At 34.7% G+C, this 18,156-nt stretch overlaps 1 protein-coding gene and 1 long non-coding RNA gene across 5 annotated transcripts in view; one reads left to right on the forward strand and one right to left on the reverse strand.

Moving 5' to 3' along the window:
- spsb4b (splA/ryanodine receptor domain and SOCS box containing 4b) overlaps positions 1-18,156 on the reverse strand; it is a 30,368-nt gene that overhangs the window by 2,151 nt on the left and 10,061 nt on the right. The window lies entirely within an intron of this gene.
- On the forward strand, positions 1,830-13,554 carry LOC137084804 (uncharacterized). Its single transcript, XR_010906800.1, has 5 exons — positions 1,830-2,226; positions 3,069-3,159; positions 3,319-3,461; positions 12,166-12,316; positions 13,455-13,554. It is a non-coding gene; the product is annotated as an uncharacterized lncRNA (long non-coding RNA).

Here is an 18,156-nt window from a genome sequence, read left to right on the forward strand (position 1 = left end):
GATGTTTGAGCTTCAGCCGTTGATTTCATTCAGTCTGAGGAAATCAAACAAGCTGGATATTTTCAGCCTGTTGTAGAGCACTTTTTTTTATTTGTCATGTGTTGCAATGCAGGGCGGATATAACTTGTGGATATAGAGACTTGAAAGTGTTTTAGTTTTTAGTGTATGGTACCCAGCTTAAACGCCAGTTCTCAACAAGAACGATAACTATAAAAATATAACTTTTAGATATTTAAATTGATGTTATATATTTTATATTATGAGCACATGCTGCAATTTTGTGTCGTCTGCCATTTTAAATGCTCAAGTAGCCTAAACTGTTTTTAAAAGTCACATGTAACCACATCAATAAGATTGAATTGGTCAAATCTGAATTCAACATAATTTGGATTTGTAAGGGCTGGTTAAAACCTTGTCTAATCTGTCCGAGGGGATTCTTAAACTGGACAGTTCTGCGCATGTGCAATGACAGAAATGGCGTAATAAAGTCTGGCAGACTGATCAAAGAAATAGTGGAGTTATTCCAACGATATTGTTCCTCTGTGTCGTAATTGTTATAGCTGCGGTGCAGACTCCTTTATTCTCATGAAATTAGAGGGACTATTAAAACTTTACAGTTACAGTTGTTATCCTGGGTGTGAACAGGCCTTTAATCTGAAACAATGTAGCCGCCATGTGTAAGATGCCTAGTGTTTTAAAAATATTGCAGTTTATTCCAGTCTTAAAGAGGCTAGAAGTAGAATTCAGAAACTTGTTATTAGTGACACCGGTGGCTGTTATGTGAACTGCAGCCAGGAACTTATTGCCTGTGTTTACACTCGTGCACATGTATCTTACAAGAGCCTGAATGTGATTCAACATTCAACTCACATCAAAACTTTTTTTTGTTCTTTGCTTAGAAGTAAAAAGAATTTGGAAATACCTTTGCAGTGAAAATACTAAATAGCCAAATTTCCACCTCGGTGGACAATAAACACAATAAACCACGGTAAAATGTACTGACGGTTAGTAATATTTAAAATTTTAAAACCATCAGTGATTATCATGATTTTGAAAAGTCACGGTAAAATCTAGTTTGATGCAAGCGCACGTAGCACCTGACGCAGCGCTGTTTTCTGAATGAGAAGAAATGACAGAAGCCAGTGACAGCACCGGGAAATTTTCCAGCCTTCTAAAATCTGAGGTGTGGCCATATTTTGGCTTTTAAAAAAGTCCTGAGGGAAAATGATTCAAAGATGCTCTGGTCACCCTGTCTGCAGCAGAACATGCCAGAAGAAAGTCGCTGCAATAGACCCTTTTACTGTTTGTATACAATGATGACGTAGCAACGTATGCGCGCGAATTTTGGCAACAAACTGTGGCGAGAATCAGCAGCATGTCAAGCTACGTAAGCGGATTAGCAACACAAACCGAGAAAGTTATTTTAAAAAGTTGACTTTATCAAATGGTATTCGGTTACTAGATCCGTGTACTATAGTGGAGTGAATAGAAGACGTTAGCAGATGGCCAAATATACAGTGGTCGGATGCGTATTTAGTTGAGAAAACCGAGCGTGTACACCCAAGACAAGCATACACTCTAAAAAATGCTGGGTTGTTTTTTCAACCCAAACGCTGGGTTGAGACTGCTGGGTAAGAATGCTGGGTTGATTTAACCCAATTTGGGTTGAAAGTTGTTTTTAACCTGCAACCCAGCGTGCTGGGTTGGGAACGCGGACGTGAAAGAGAGCACGCACGTCACGCAAAAACACGGACGACACCAGTTGGAGAAGCCGCCATTTTTTTTAGCGCATTCAGGTGGAAGCGAATAAAAGACGTTTATGCAGTTTATGGTAAGTAAATATACAAATTTCAAGTAGTTATCAATTTTTTTTTATCCAAGAGTATTTAGAGATTTCGTGGAAGGTGGAAAAGTCAGAAAAGAGCTTATATGGAAATATTCGCGGTTTTTTGCCTCAAGTCTTAACTGCCGCTTTTATTGGGTTTCTTTCGTCTTATTTCCAAAAATTCTGTTAATAGAGGCTGTTATCAACATATATTAAATATTTCTCTAACGATTTTATTGTATAAACGCAGTTTTATGCTCTCAGCTCAATTGAGATTCGACCCTCACGGCCAAATGACAGCCGCGCTGCGTCTCATACGACACAATTCTCTTCAGTGGACTATAGTTAGGAAGAAAGTGCGCCACACTGTCATCACGACGCTGGCATTTGGAAGGGAAAAGGTAAGTCCATTTTTAAAAATTGCTTCTGAATATGTCAACTTTATTATATATTATTTGCTGTATTGGCTACGGGTTTGATTCGGTGAAGTTTAACTTATTATTCTAGCTTGGTCTTCTGTCAGAACATAACGTTACTTAACGTAACAAATCTTCCGCTCCTGCTTTCGTTTAACTTTACATTAATAACAGTAGATGTTATTAATTTACTATGAGCAATCCACTTACTATACATACGTTACATTTGTACCTATTTAAACGTATAGACAGTATATTTTTTAACGTTACATCGACCGCCATTTTGTCCGTGCCTCTCCCGAGATAACTTATGTTACGTTAATTTTCGATGGTGTCTCTTCAGAAAATGTGGACTAAACCGCTCGATTCATATAAAAAAAAAAAAACCTTTTGAAGCTTCAAAGTGCTAACGTTAGTTGTGAAGACTGTCAAAAAGGGGCACATCTGAGATTTCATCAAAAGATATTAATTTATGTTATGAAGATGAACGAAAGTCTTGCGGGTTTGGAACAACGTGGCAGTGAGTAAATAACCCTAACTAACCCCCTAAATTATGCTTGTCTACACCTTCTACCGAATACTACCTCTTGCAGTTGTAAACCATATTCTATTAATATAAATTAAGTCATCATGGGCACATCACAATACACTGAGAGGGTTTCTCAATTTGTTGACATCATATACATCTTGTAAGTTTCACTGAAAAAATGGTTTAGTCAAATTAACAGAATTGTGAATGTGCACATCATGATATCATTGCTTAAACAATATATTGTGCAGAACTAACATGCTGTAAAAATGCATTACCATTCAATTTTCTATTAAAGGAATCAGCTGAAGAGCTTTCAACTACACCTACTATATCCATATCAAGGGAGCAGCAGCACAAGGATAGCTGTGGAGCAAGTAGCAGCATCTGTAAGTTTTTGTGTGCTTAATGATTTCTTGTTTTGGTACCAGACTGTTGCTAAAAAATGCCTTGTCTTTTTTGTGTGCAGGAATCAAAGAAATTTGTAGGATGTTTTTCTAACAAAAATAACACAATATTTATACAAAAATATATAATTTATTTTTTAGAGCGTAAGAGACATCCTTCTTGCAACACCCAATGGCAGAGGTATTGTAGATGCTATTGAAAACGAGCACTGCATTTCACTTAAAGAGAGACAAGCCATCGTTCGGATATTGGTGTCACATCTTATTGAACGCTTTGGAGAAAAGTGAGTACACATTTTCAATACAAAGTAAAGTAAAACATTTTAATGCTAGAATATTTTTGGATATATTAAATGTCTTGGTGTGTACATTTGTACTATTGCTAAAATTCAAAATATGAAATTGTTTCTTTTAGCCCAAGTGCAGGTACAAAAGTCACCCTGGCTTCATCAGTAGTTGAACAGTTTCCATACCTTAAAGGGGTCATATAATGGCATTTTTGTACAAGTTAATATGATTCTTTAGTGTCTAAATGAAAACTTTGTAATATTCTTAAATTACAAATTCTTATTACAGGGTTTTTCCTACATAGAAATTTTTGTCCCGCCAAAGCCTTATTTGATTTATATATTGATGTGGATGACTAATGCGCGTGACAGGGCGCACGTTAACTGAGTGACAGAGAACGAGCAGAGAGCCGCGCGCTCTCTCGCCCTGCGTCCCAATTCGCATACTATCCATCCTAAATAGTATTCGAAAATAGAATTAGTATGTCCCAAATCGTAGTATGTTGAAAAGAGTATTCCAAAGATTCCCGGATGGTTTACTATTTCCGGTCCGAATTCACAGTATGGATCGATGGGCACTCTAACGGCTGATATTGCCCACAACCCATTGCGAGTTGGACGAGGATTCGATTAGAACTACAAACGCGGATAAAAAACGTTAAAAAACTACAAACATGACGGATGTGCGAGTTCGACGGTTAAGTAGAGAAGTTTAGATAAAGGGGTTTGAGTGACCAACTATCAATATTAAACCTGACAAAAATATATTTATTCAGTGTTGTCCACATTATATTTTACATGCAGCAGCATTGAGAACTTTTGTAATGACACGTTTGGCCATTAACTTTTAAATGCATCATTATATTTAAACTGCAAACACATGAGGAGAGTCTCTGACCACAAAGACACACACATGGCAGATCAACGAGCGGCTACATTTCTCTTCGATACGGTAGGAGATTAAACTGAATGTGGAGGATTTGATCTGTGACGAATCTGACGATGATTGACAGGGCAGATAAACGGTGACGGGATGCACGTAACTAAGCGACAGAGACTGGCATGAAGTTGGTTTGACGTTAGACGTTTGATATTCGCAAATTTAGGGACCGTCTCTAAAGTTGCATACGACATTGGTATGCACGTTTCAAACTTCAATAACATTTGAATGGAATAATTTACAGTCATAAATCCAACTGTACAGTGATCATCCAGGTGTCAGCTATCATGCACATCTTTTATATTTTTGATTTATATTAAAATACACTGTCAAATCATACTTAAATATTGCTGTTTTTCACTACTGTATACTGGCTCATACATAAATATGTCATAATTTAGAGCTCAATAACATTTGAATGGAATAATTTACAGTCATAAATCCAACTGTACAGTGATCATCCAGGTGTCAGCTATCATGCACATCTTTTATATTTTTGATTTATATTAAAATACACTGTCAAATCATACTTAAATATTGCTGTTTTTCACTACTGTATACTGGCTCATACATAAATATGTCATAATTTAGAGCTCAATAACATTTGAATGGAATAATTTACAGTCATAAATCCAACTGTACAGTGTTCATCCAGGTGTCGGCTATCATGCACATCTTTTATATTTTTGATTTATATTAAAATACACTGTCAAATCATACTTAAATATTGCTGTTTTTCACTACTGTATACTGGCTCATACATAAATATGTCATAATTTAGAGCTCAATAACATTTGAATGGAATAATTTACAGTCATAAATCCAACTGTACAGTGATCATCCAGGTGTCGGCTATCATGCACATCTTTTATATTTTTGATTTATATTAAAATACACTGTCAAATCATACTTAAATATTGCTGTTTTCACTACTGTATACTGGCTCATACATAAATATGTCATAATTTAGAGCTCAATAACATTTGAATGGAATAATTTACAGTCATAAATCCAACTGTACAGTGATCATCCAGGTGTCGGCTATCATGCACATCTTTTATATTTTTGATTTATATTAAAATACACTGTCAAATCATACTTAAATATTGCTGTTTTTCACTACTGTATACTGGCTCATACATAAATATGTCATAATTTAGAGCTCAATAACATTTGAATGGAATAATTTACAGTCATAAATCCAACTGTACAGTGATCATCCAGGTGTCAGCTATCATGCACATCTTTTATATTTTTGATTTATATTAAAATACACTGTCAAATCATACTTAAATATTGCTGTTTTTCACTACTGTATACTGGCTCATACATAAATATGTCATAATTTAGAGCTCAATAACATTTGAATGGAATAATTTACAGTCATAAATCCAACTGTACAGTGTTCATCCAGGTGTCGGCTATCATGCACATCTTTTATATTTTTGATTTATATTAAAATACACTGTCAAATCATACTTAAATATTGCTGTTTTTCACTACTGTATACTGGCTCATACATAAATATGTCATAATTTAGAGCTCAATAACATTTGAATGGAATAATTTACAGTCATAAATCCAACTGTACAGTGATCATCCAGGTGTCGGCTATCATGCACATCTTTTATATTTTTGATTTATATTAAAATACACTGTCAAATCATACTTAAATATTGCTGTTTTTCACTACTGTATACTGGCTCATACATAAATATGTCATAATTTAGAGCTCAATAACATTTGAATGGAATAATTTACAGTCATAAATCCAACTGTACAGTGTTCATCCAGGTGTCAGCTATCATGCACATCTTTTATATTTTTAATTTATATTAAAATACACTGTCAAATCATACTTAAATATTGCTGTTTTCACTACTGTATACTGGCTCATACATAAATATGTCATAATTTAGAGCTCAATAACATTTGAATGGAATAATTTACAGTCATAAATCCAACTGTACAGTGATCATCCAGGTGTCGGCTATCATGCACATCTTTTATATTTTTGATTTATATTAAAATACACTGTCAAATCATACTTAAATATTGCTGTTTTTCACTACTGTATACTGGCTCATACATAAATATGTCATAATTTAGAGCTCAATAACATTTGAATGGAATAATTTACAGTCATAAATCCAACTGTACAGTGTTCATCCAGGTGTCGGCTATCATGCACATCTTTTATATTTTTGATTTATATTAAAATACACTGTCAAATCATACTTAAATATTGCTGTTTTCACTACTGTATGTACTCTCAGATAAATAAGATGCAAATAGAAATATGAAACCAGTCCTAATTAAAAGAGAACAAGTTGACCAAAAGATTGAATCCAAGATTTGGTGAAAACATGGTATAATGAGGGATTTATAAGCTATTTTTTTATAGGCCAGTCATTTTTGATCGGGAACACCACAAGTGTGACTTTGGGCCCTATCTTGCACCCAGCGCAATTGACTTTGTACACCGCCGCATGTGTCATTCCTATTTTGCACCCGCGCAAAGCAAGCGTTTCCCTCCACAGAAGCACGTCGCTAAACTAGTGAATGAATTTGCGCTCCCTGGGCGGTTCAGCGCAAAAAAGGAGGCGTGTTCTGGCGCAAACAATCCCTGGTGCTATTTTGCGCCACTGACCAGAAAAAACCTAGTCTAAAGTCAGCGGCGCGTGGCGCGTTGTTCATTATGCTATTTTAAGGGCGCATGCTTGACCATAATGTATAGTGTGCACAACGCACATACACTTTGTTCATGAAGTCTACTCAGATGCAACATTTATTTTTGCAAATCATAAATTGTTACACTAAAAAAAAATATGAACACATTGTGGTGTGCCACGAAGATGTGAAAAAATAGGCATAAATATAGCTAACAAATTATTCAGAATAATTGTAGTAATTAAGGATCAGACCTGTTTGCCCAATAGTGGCCAGACATATATGAATATAAGGACATCTGACAAATTGGTTTGTCCGTCAAGAACAAAAAAAAAAATCGACTAAAAAACTGAAAAAACGTTTTAACCGACGCTATTTTGAGTGGGTTTCTCCCATCCCCATACAACACAACTTCTCTGTCTTTCACTCCCTTACGAAAGGAAAATATATTTACCAATATATTAGTTGAAATATATTTTAATATATTGTAAATATATGGAATAATATATTGATGGTATTATAAAAATATATTATATATTCATGTAATATATTGCAAAATATAGGCTACAAATGATTGCCACTTTCAATATATTGCAATATATTGAAAAATATAAATATTAAATCCCATATATGTGAATATATTGCCTAATGTATTGCATGAAACTTTCCAATATACCGCAATATATTTTTGTTTCGTTAGGGCTGCTCTTACAAGAACATCAGTCCCCTCGGCTGTGAACCGCTCCTGGCGTGCGCCAGGTAAATACGCCAAAATAATAGCGATCCGTAATGGAACTTGCGCAGCTGCTTTTAAAGGGAATGTTGGATGCCGCTTTGATTGGTTTATTCACGTTACGCCCAAACCACGCCTATGATTAATAAAGCTACTTCAGACCAACCCATTTTAGATTTGCGCCGGGCGCAAGAGTCATTTATCCCGCCGGGAAAATAGCAACAGCGCCGAGACCCGCCCACAAAGTTACTTGCGCTTCGCACTTTGACACTTGCGTTTCAGATCGTTAAAATGGGGCCCTATGTGCCATATTTTTTTACAAAATAAAAAGTTTCAAAACAAAATTCCTGGTGAAACATTAGAGTAGACTAGTGTGATCAACAATACCAATTTTCTTCAGATTGAAGGGTCAAAGCAGAAACTTGTGTGGAGGCTCAGACTCTTTAATGTTTGTTCAATGCAGTTTGTGAACAGAGTCCTGAATATCATTTATGCATGTTTTTATTTTATTTATTTTTATTTATTTTTTCTATGTATGGCTGATGTGGTGAATCATCCCCAAGACAGAAAAAAATGAACTTATCTTGTTTTATGTAGATGGCAAAGCAAGTTGTTGATGCTTTCCCAAACATCCCTTGCAATTTGAGATTAGACTTCTCCAAGGAGAAACTAGAACAAGTGCGATTGGCAATGGCAGAGGAACTTCTAAAAACCTCAGGTAAGTTATTTCTAATACAAAAAAATAGCTGTCATACTATATGTATAATTTGCCAAGACAGTTAAACATATAACTGTATGTTTTCAGTGTTCAAGAAGGAGAATTATTGCTCACTCTGTGCTGCTGATGCCTCAAAATCCCATGATGATCCAGCAAAAACGTTTTGGGTGGGTAATGTTGCATTGATAATAAAAAAAAAAAAGTACAAAGAACAGCACAAAGAAAGAAATGTATTACTAATACATTTGATGAGGTATTTTGTTGTTATTTCTTTTTTCAGATTGAATGTCATCAGTGTCAGAGGTGGTTCCATGTGGCATGCCTTTCCATGTCTAAGAGACAGTTTAAGAAGGCTCAGAAGGTTGAATGGAAATGTTCTTTATGTAAATAAGTTATTTCATTCCAACTGCCAATCTGTCTTTATTCAAATATTGTACACAGTTCCCCCCATGTTTTGCAACCAAAAACATAATTTGTCAGTTATATTGGTGGCCAGCTGACAGAAAATAAAATGAAGAAAATACTAATTTGATATAATAAAATGTTTGTGTAATCTGTTCAATTTCATTATTAAGAAATGTATAATTTGTTTGCTCCTTTTTGGTAAATTATGACATATTTATGTATGAGCCAGTATACAGTAGTGAAAACAGCAATATTTAAGTATGATTTGACAGTGTATTTTAATATAAATCAAAAATATAAAAGATGTGCATGATAGCCGACACCTGGATGATCACTGTACAGTTGGATTTATGACTGTAAATTATTCCATTCAAATGTTATTGAGCTCTAAATTATGACATATTTATGTATGAGCCAGTATACAGTAATGAAAGCAGCAATATTTAAGTATGATTTGACAGTGTATTTTAATATAAATCAAAAATATAAAAGATGTGCATGATAGCCGACACCTGGATGAACACTGTACAGTTGGATTTATGACTGTAAATTATTCCATTCAAATGTTATTGAGCTCTAAATTATGACATATTTATGTATGAGCCAATATACAGTAGTGAAAAACAGCAATATTTAAGTATGATTTGACGGTGTATTTTAATATAAATCAAAAATATAAAAGATGTGCATGATAGCTGACACCTGGATGATCACTGTACAGTTGGATTTATGACTGTAAATTATTCCATTCAAATGTTATTGAGCTCTAAATTATGACATATTTATGTATGAGCCAGTATACAGTAGTGAAAAACAGCAATATTTAAGTATGATTTGACAGTGTATTTTAATATAAATCAAAAATATAAAAGATGTGCATGATAGCCGACACCTGGATGAACACTGTACAGTTGGATTTATGACTGTAAATTATTCCATTCAAATGTTATTGAGCTCTAAATTATGACATATTTATGTATGAGCCAGTATACAGTAGTTAAAAACAGCAATATTTAAGTATGATTTGACAGTGTATTTTAATATAAATCAAAAATATAAAAGATGTGCATGATAGCTGACACCTGGATGATCACTGTACAGTTGGATTTATGACTGTAAATTATTCCATTCAAATGTTATTGAGCTCTAAATTATGACATATTTATGTATGAGCCAGTATACAGTAGTGAAAACAGCAATATTTAAGTATGATTTGACGGTGTATTTTAATATAAATCAAAAATATAAAAGATGTGCATGATAGCCGACACCTGGATGATCACTGTACAGTTGGATTTATGACTGTAAATTATTCCATTCAAATGTTATTGAGCTCTAAATTATGACATATTTATGTATGAGCCAGTATACAGTAATGAAAGCAGCAATATTTAAGTATGATTTGACGGTGTATTTTAATATAAATCAAAAATATAAAAGATGTGCATGATAGCCGACACCTGGATGAACACTGTACAGTTGGATTTATGACTGTAAATTATTCCATTCAAATGTTATTGAGCTCTAAATTATGACATATTTATGTATGAGCCAGTATACAGTAGTTAAAAACAGCAATATTTAAGTATGATTTGACAGTGTATTTTAATATAAATCAAAAATATAAAAGATGTGCATGATAGCCGACACCTGGATGATCACTGTACAGTTGGATTTATGACTGTAAATTATTCCATTCAAATGTTATTGAGCTCTAAATTATGACATATTTATGTATGAGCCAGTATACAGTAGTGAAAACAGCAATATTTAAGTATGATTTGACGGTGTATTTTAATATAAATCAAAAATATAAAAGATGTGCATGATAGCCGACACCTGGATGAACACTGTACAGTTGGATTTATGACTGTAAATTATTCCATTCAAATGTTATTGAGCTCTAAATTATGACATTTATGTATGAGCCAGTATACAGTAGTTAAAAACAGCAATATTTAAGTATGATTTGACAGTGTATTTTAATATAAATCAAAAATATAAAAGATGTGCATGATAGCCGACACCTGGATGATCACTGTACAGTTGGATTTATGACTGTAAATTATTCCATTCAAATGTTATTGAAGTTTGAAACGTGCATACCAATGTCGTATGCAACTTTAGAGACGGTCCCTAAATTTGCGAATATCAAACGTCTAACGTCAAACCAACTTCATGCCAGTGCGACAGAGTCCGTTAAAGATGGCGAAGTAGTATGTCCCGAAGCTTGCATACTTTTCTGCTACACACTCAAAAGTATATACTTTTTCTTCACAAAAAGAGTACATACTTTTAGGACGTAGTATAAGTAGGCGAATTGGGACGCAGCATCGGTCTTCAAAACGATCACCGTGTGAGCTCTTTCTCACTCGCGCATATCAATCAAAATCAGCTGAACTTACGCAAAAGTAAAAGGTCGGAAGACTGACTCCATGTTCCACGTGGCGCGTTTGCAAAAAAAATTCCCTGAATTAATGTTGGGTGTGAATTGCGCTCAATAAACGCACCTCTTCTGACAGACGTTTTGCACACGCAGCGGCCATAAACCATACTTTCAAATACACGGAAAAAATATCGTTATAAAGTGTTTTCTGTGATGACAAATCTTTTGCGTTGTTTTAACAGTCTGGATTCACACTAATGACTCACTAATGATTCATTTGAACCGATTCATTTTACTGAACTGATCTGTCCAACACTGAACTCACGAATCAGTGTTTAATCATTTACTCGACACATCTGAGATGAGAATACAAGTGTGCTTACCCCATTAAACAAGAGGGGTTAGTAAGAATTAGTCTTAGTAATCCACAGTATTTTCCTGTATTTATTTTGGGTATTTATATTGATAATGTGTAGTAAATTACCACAAAAAAAATTATATTATAGGATGGTTGTGTACAGGCACTGCCAACACACATTTCCATACAATCAGCTTGTAAACGTGCATGTACCATTATATGACCCCTTTAAGGATTGCCAGGGTAAAGGAGTACAGTGTCTAACACAGGGATGTGATTTTGCTGTATTTATATGGACTTTTGTATTTTTCTACTAATGAGCTGATGAGTTGAATCAGGTGTTTGATTAGGACGAGTTCAGAAATGTGTAATGCTGGTGTGCCACCAGGAACAGGGATGGGAAAACACTCCTTTAATCACATTCATGTGCTCATGTAAATGGCGCCAGTGTTGCACTTTTTAATACGGTTTTCTTTTTCTTTAAACACAAGGAAGCATGGTTCAGTCCAAGTCGATTCCACAGACCTGCTACTGGCTTCCTGGAGGAGCGTCTTCGAAACGTGCGCAAAAGGGTCAGAAAAGGAGGACAAAACCGAGTTTCTTCAGAGAACCCATAAACTAGCAGTTTATTTTTTATGCCAGGTATGTCTGTGTCTAATATATATGCAAAATTTGGACTTCCGATTCTGGGTGCGAATGGCCTCTACTTGTTAAATTTTATTGATCTATGAGCCAGCTGCTTTAAGTGAGAGCCGTTTTCCCTTTTTGTATATTAATACAAGACAGAATAATATCATTATCCTTTCACTACACTGCTCAGCCACACTTCAAGTAGTCACTAGCTGAATGTTATCTTTATGTGCATGTACATTACCCCTCTGTTCTCGATTCGTCGCAAGCACATACACATTAACATAACATTCGGTCACTGTATATGGTCGAGCAGTGTTGTAAAAAAATACATTTAGTGTCACCCAAAAATGAAAATTGTCATCAATTACGAAAAATAAAATGAATAAATTCCAAACCTTAAAAACCTTTTGTTCATCTTTGGAATGGGAAAAAGATATTTCTAATGAAATGTGAGTTTTCTGTCCCTCTAGTGACAGTTTGTACAACCCCAAATCAGAAAAAGTTGGGACAGTATGGAAAACGCAAAAAAAAAGAAGTGATTTCTACATTTACTTACATTGACTTGTATTTCATTGCAGACAAAATGAACACAAAATATTTCATGTTTTGTCTGGTCAACTTCATTTAATTTGTAAATATGCATCCTTTCCTGTCATTCAGACCTGCAACACATTTAAAAAAAAGTTACTTGAAAGGATGCATATTTACAAATGACATGGAAGTTTTGGGGTTGTACAATTACCACTTTGACGCTACAAAAAGTTAATAAAGATTGTAAAACTAATTCATATGAATCTAATGTATTCCAATTTTTTTAAAGAGACTTGATCGCTTTATATGATGAACAGATTTAATTTAAGTATTTCTTTTTGGGTGAACTAACCCTTTAAGGCCATGACACACCAAGCCAACATTAAAAAACTAGTGACATCAAACGGTAAATGTGTTGTTGCCATGAGTCATCTGCATCTGGGCCAAAAAGTTGGACAACAGGGGTCCAACTAGTGCTAACATTGGCCGATGGTCGGCTTGGTGTGTCATACCCTTTACTGTTCCTAAAGGTATTTACATTAGTTTGACCTTTTTGCGTTCTAAATTGATGCCAATCCCCTATCCCCCCCTTCTCTATTTTTTTTCTTCTTTTCAGATTGGGACCAATATGGCTGAGTACCTGCGCTCAAAAGACTCAAAAGAATTCCCTCATGCTTGGAGATAACCAATGCCCTCAAACCTTTGCAATTATCAACACTCAAGCAAAATACATTGCTTGCTGCAGTTGATGTTTGCTTTAAGGCATTCTATGTTTTTGACATAGACTACCCGAAACAGTCTTCCACAGTGTAACAGTTTTTACAAACTAGTATGGACTTTCCAGGGATGAAACCCCAACCATGAGAGTTTTGCGAGCCTTCATTTTTGCTGACAAACAGTAATTGTCACATGATGTTGTGCTCAAGAGGCTGATGTAAATGCTTTGAAATGTTTTAAGATTTCAAATTCACATTCATGTTCTTCAAAAAGTTAATTTTTCTGACTCATTTTTATTACTGTCTGAGACCTTTCCTCTTTGCTGTTCTTCTTATATTTACTACTACTTCTAAATATGTGTACTTTTCTTCTACAGTACAATTACACTACAATGGATTACTGAGTATTTCACTCACATGATATGCTCAAGATGTTGATGTAAATTTGAGATTTCAAATCTTCTTTAAAAGGTTCATTTTTCTGACTAATTTTTGACAGTTTTTGTACTGTCTGAGACCTTTCCTCTTTGCTGTTCTTTTTATATTTACTACTTCTAAATACTTGTACTTTTCTTCTACACTACAATTACACTACAATTGATTACTGAGTATTTCACTCACATGATGTACGCTCAAGATGTTGATGTAAATGCTTTAAGATTTCAAATTTTCTTCAAACGGTTCATTTTTCTGACTCTTGATGACAGTTTTTGTACTGTTTGAGATCTTTCCTCTTTTACTATTTCTAAATACTTGTACTTTTCTTCTACAGTACAATTACATTACAATTGATTCTGAGTATTTCGATCACATGATATCTTGTGTGCAAGATGTTGATGTAAATGAAATGTTTTTAGATTTCACTTCATATTTTCTTCAAGTTATTTCAAGTCTCATTGATTTTTGTCAATGGGTAGGGAGTGATGGGAATTTTTTTTTAAATGTATTCACAAATGGACAATTTTACTTGATAAAACAAAAATAAAATTTTATATTTTTATTACTGAAGTCTGTATTGCTGTAGATGTTATTTTAGTCATTTTAATTACTAGAATTTCTAGTTTAAACTTCCAACCCATTTTGGGTTACATCAACCCAGCAGTGTAGTAATTTTTAACCCATAATTGGGTTAAAATAACAACCCAGCATGCTGGGTTAAACATTTAACCCAACTAGTTGGGTTAAAACAACCCAGCGCTGGGTACGTCCCTTTTTGACCCAGCGCTGGGTTGCCAAAACAACCCAATTTGGGTTGATTTTAACCCAGCAGTTTTTAGAGTGTATAAATCACTGGATGCTTATGAATACGTTGTCTGTGGGCATGTACAGAATGACCAATACAATTTTCTACATTTATTCTTATTCTTCACACAGACATACATTTATCCTTTTCCTTACATTTTATGTTGTTATTGAGTCGCATGTGTCGACACACTTCTGTTTAAAGTTTAATTTTGTAATGCTATAGAACTTTAATAGCAAATATGTTGCTTGCATACATTTCTCAAATGGTTATTTTGCAATTAAACTATTAATAAAATCAAGTACTATGATTATTGATATGATAATCTGGGGGTGGGGGTACATATACACACCAGTGGCAGCCAATGCTGGGAGGTTTATTATAAAGCATTACGTTTCAAGTGCAGTAAATGTTTTTACAAACGTAATTTTTTTATGCAAGCATTTTTATGTCCTCGTTCCAATCAATGCATTGTATCGCCTGCAGCCACAGGTACCGCTGGTTCTTCTGAAACGGCCGTGATCCTGTCGGAATCCTATAAAACTTAAGCCCATTGGTGGAATAGCGATTAGTGGAACCGAAAACGCAACAGCCAGACATTTTTTGATGCTGGGAAACCGTTTTGATAAACTTTCAGAGTTGCTAACACGTTAGAACCGCTAGGGAAAAACACCACTTCCGTTGCCAAAATGCGCGCGCAACTCTTTGATCACGTGGGCTGTAAAAGGGTCTATAGGGGAAACACTTCAAATCTGCGAATGCAAGGCAAGTGGACTTTGACCTCAAAACCAAACCTATACATCTAGGAAATAATAACGTGAAGCTTGAGCCAAAGATGAACGAACACGTTCAGACACGACTTGGGTGACATTTAAGGAATAATAATCAGGGCTTGAAATTAACACCCGCCATTTGTTTGGTGTATTTCAGCTGTGGCATCGTGTAACACCGTCACTCACACTAGTCACTGTTGCTAGTAACCTACTTATTATAGGCTTCTCAAAAGCCATCTGTTATATCGCGTTGCGCATTATAACCCATCACATGCGTTTCTATTGAATGTATGAATGCAATGTCTAATAATCAGATGGGCTCAGATTAGCCGGAGTTTTGTTCAGAGCGCACTCACTCACTGTAATCTGCACTCAAAGCCGAGATGAACGTCCGATGATGTACGCGGGAGATTCATTCAGCATAAGGTTGAATGTTTCTGTTCTAGCCTATTTCAGCAGCGAAAATAGTTTAAAACAAACACCGCAGAACCATAGAGCATCTCATGTGACTGGCATAAAGTTGGCTTGACGTTCGAGATTTGCAAATTTAGGGACCGTCTCTAAAGTTACATACAACATTGGTATGCGCGTTTGTATAAAACAGACTGTAAAGTGTTCATCTAGTTGTCGGGTATAATGCACGCCTTTTGGATTTTTGATATTTAATAAAATAAACTGTCTTATGAAAATGCATATGATTTTAATCATATGAAAATATGGATATGATTTATTTTACTGGGATACTGTTTGGGCTCATAGACAAAATATGCTAGATTTAAATGCGTCATAGCTGATATAGGACACTGATGAGAATATTGCTTTAACATATTTAAAAAGATAATTTTAGAGATTATATTAACACCAAATTATCATTTATGCATTATGTGGTGCTACTGACGACAGTAAATATAAGGAAGGAAATCCCACAGATTACAATCTTGCTTTAAAAAGGGCATAGAGCAGCTTGATTTATTTGTTGTTTGTTGATTTTCAAATATAAAACTTGTTTAAATGTTTTCAGTGTGCATTGGTTCTTTTTGAACACTGTTAACCATGATAATTTGGGTCACTATAACAGTGATGTTAAATTTCCATACAGTTTCATCCCTAATACAAATACAGATATAGTGTTAAAGTTCCCGACGCCTTCCACGGTTGTATATGGGCTGCACGTTTTCCTCTCAATAACAAAATAATCAACAAAAATGAGAGCTGTGAGAAAACAGCAGATTAGAAAGCATCTGATCATGGAGATGTGGATGTGTTTGCACCAGCTCTGCAATTCACCGGCATCATGTCGATAGTCATGAGATATAAAACCCCTCCCCCACACTGTTATCATAGTTTATTAAGTAATGTCTGAGAGACTAGACTATTCAGATCTGACCATGCGAGATTATGGTTTAAATTAATCCCTTTCCTTAGCATGAAACATTCACATTACAGAACAGAATGGCTCTTTTGACATTATCCTGAACATTGTATAAGCAATTGTGTCACCAGAACGGAAAAAAGGCTCCCGGGATTGCACGCAAATGTCACATTCTATTGATTATCCTGGCAAAAAACAAGTTGTTTACATAAAACTCAGTCTACTGCAGGGCTTAATAACTGGCAGTGCATCTGAAATTTTGCTGAAATTTGGTAAGACTCCAAAGCCAAATTGTAGAGTTGTATTGGTCGAATACAAACTTAAACTGTTAAAGAGTCATCTTTTTGACACTTGAAATCTTAGATGTACACTGCTAATTCATAATGATGGATGAACACACATAGCCTAGTGCTCCCTGAGACGCTACTGTGCAGTCATTCTCAGAAAAGGAAAGATCAAATCATGCAATTTCCATCCACTATCCACACTGAATGAACCTCTTGTCATTGCCATTGCTTGGGAGTGAGGGTTGTTGGGCATCGTTTTTATTAAATGCTGCAAGGAGACACAGTAGTATTGATGAAAGATCTCATATGGGAGCTTGAATGGCTGCTATGTCCGTTCGTTTGTGCTATGATGGAAGAATATTGTGCCACGGTCAGACCTTTTGTAAACCCTAATGAATAATGCCATGGTGTTTTAAATGCACAAAATGGTGACAACACATAATCAGTATGAGTTTCCATCCCCTTAAATGTACATTTTAACTAATGCAAAACAAGAAAATCTGAATTTAGCGCATTAAATGTCTATAATTTTCAGAGTTTGTATTCGCATGTCATTCGTTCCCTTTAAGGATTTCTTATGCACATTCTCAAAATATGCATCAAATTAATCGGACGGAAACCTGACTGAGATGGCGCATATAGGCCATATGTGATCCTGGACCACAAAACCAGACATAAGGGTAAAGTTTTGGAAATTTATAAAAGATTTATCCACCATCTGAAAGCTGAATACATAAGCTTTTCCATTTATCTATGGCTTGTTAGGATGCTATTTGACTAGTATTTAGAAAATCTGAGGGTATATATATATATATATATATATATATATATATATATATATATATATATATATATATATATATATATATATATATATATATATATATATATATATATATATATATATATATATATATATATATATAT

Source organism: Pseudorasbora parva, chromosome 8 (assembly GCF_024679245.1).
Source record: "Pseudorasbora parva isolate DD20220531a chromosome 8, ASM2467924v1, whole genome shotgun sequence".
In the NCBI taxonomy this organism is placed as follows: domain Eukaryota; kingdom Metazoa; phylum Chordata; class Actinopteri; order Cypriniformes; family Gobionidae; genus Pseudorasbora; species Pseudorasbora parva.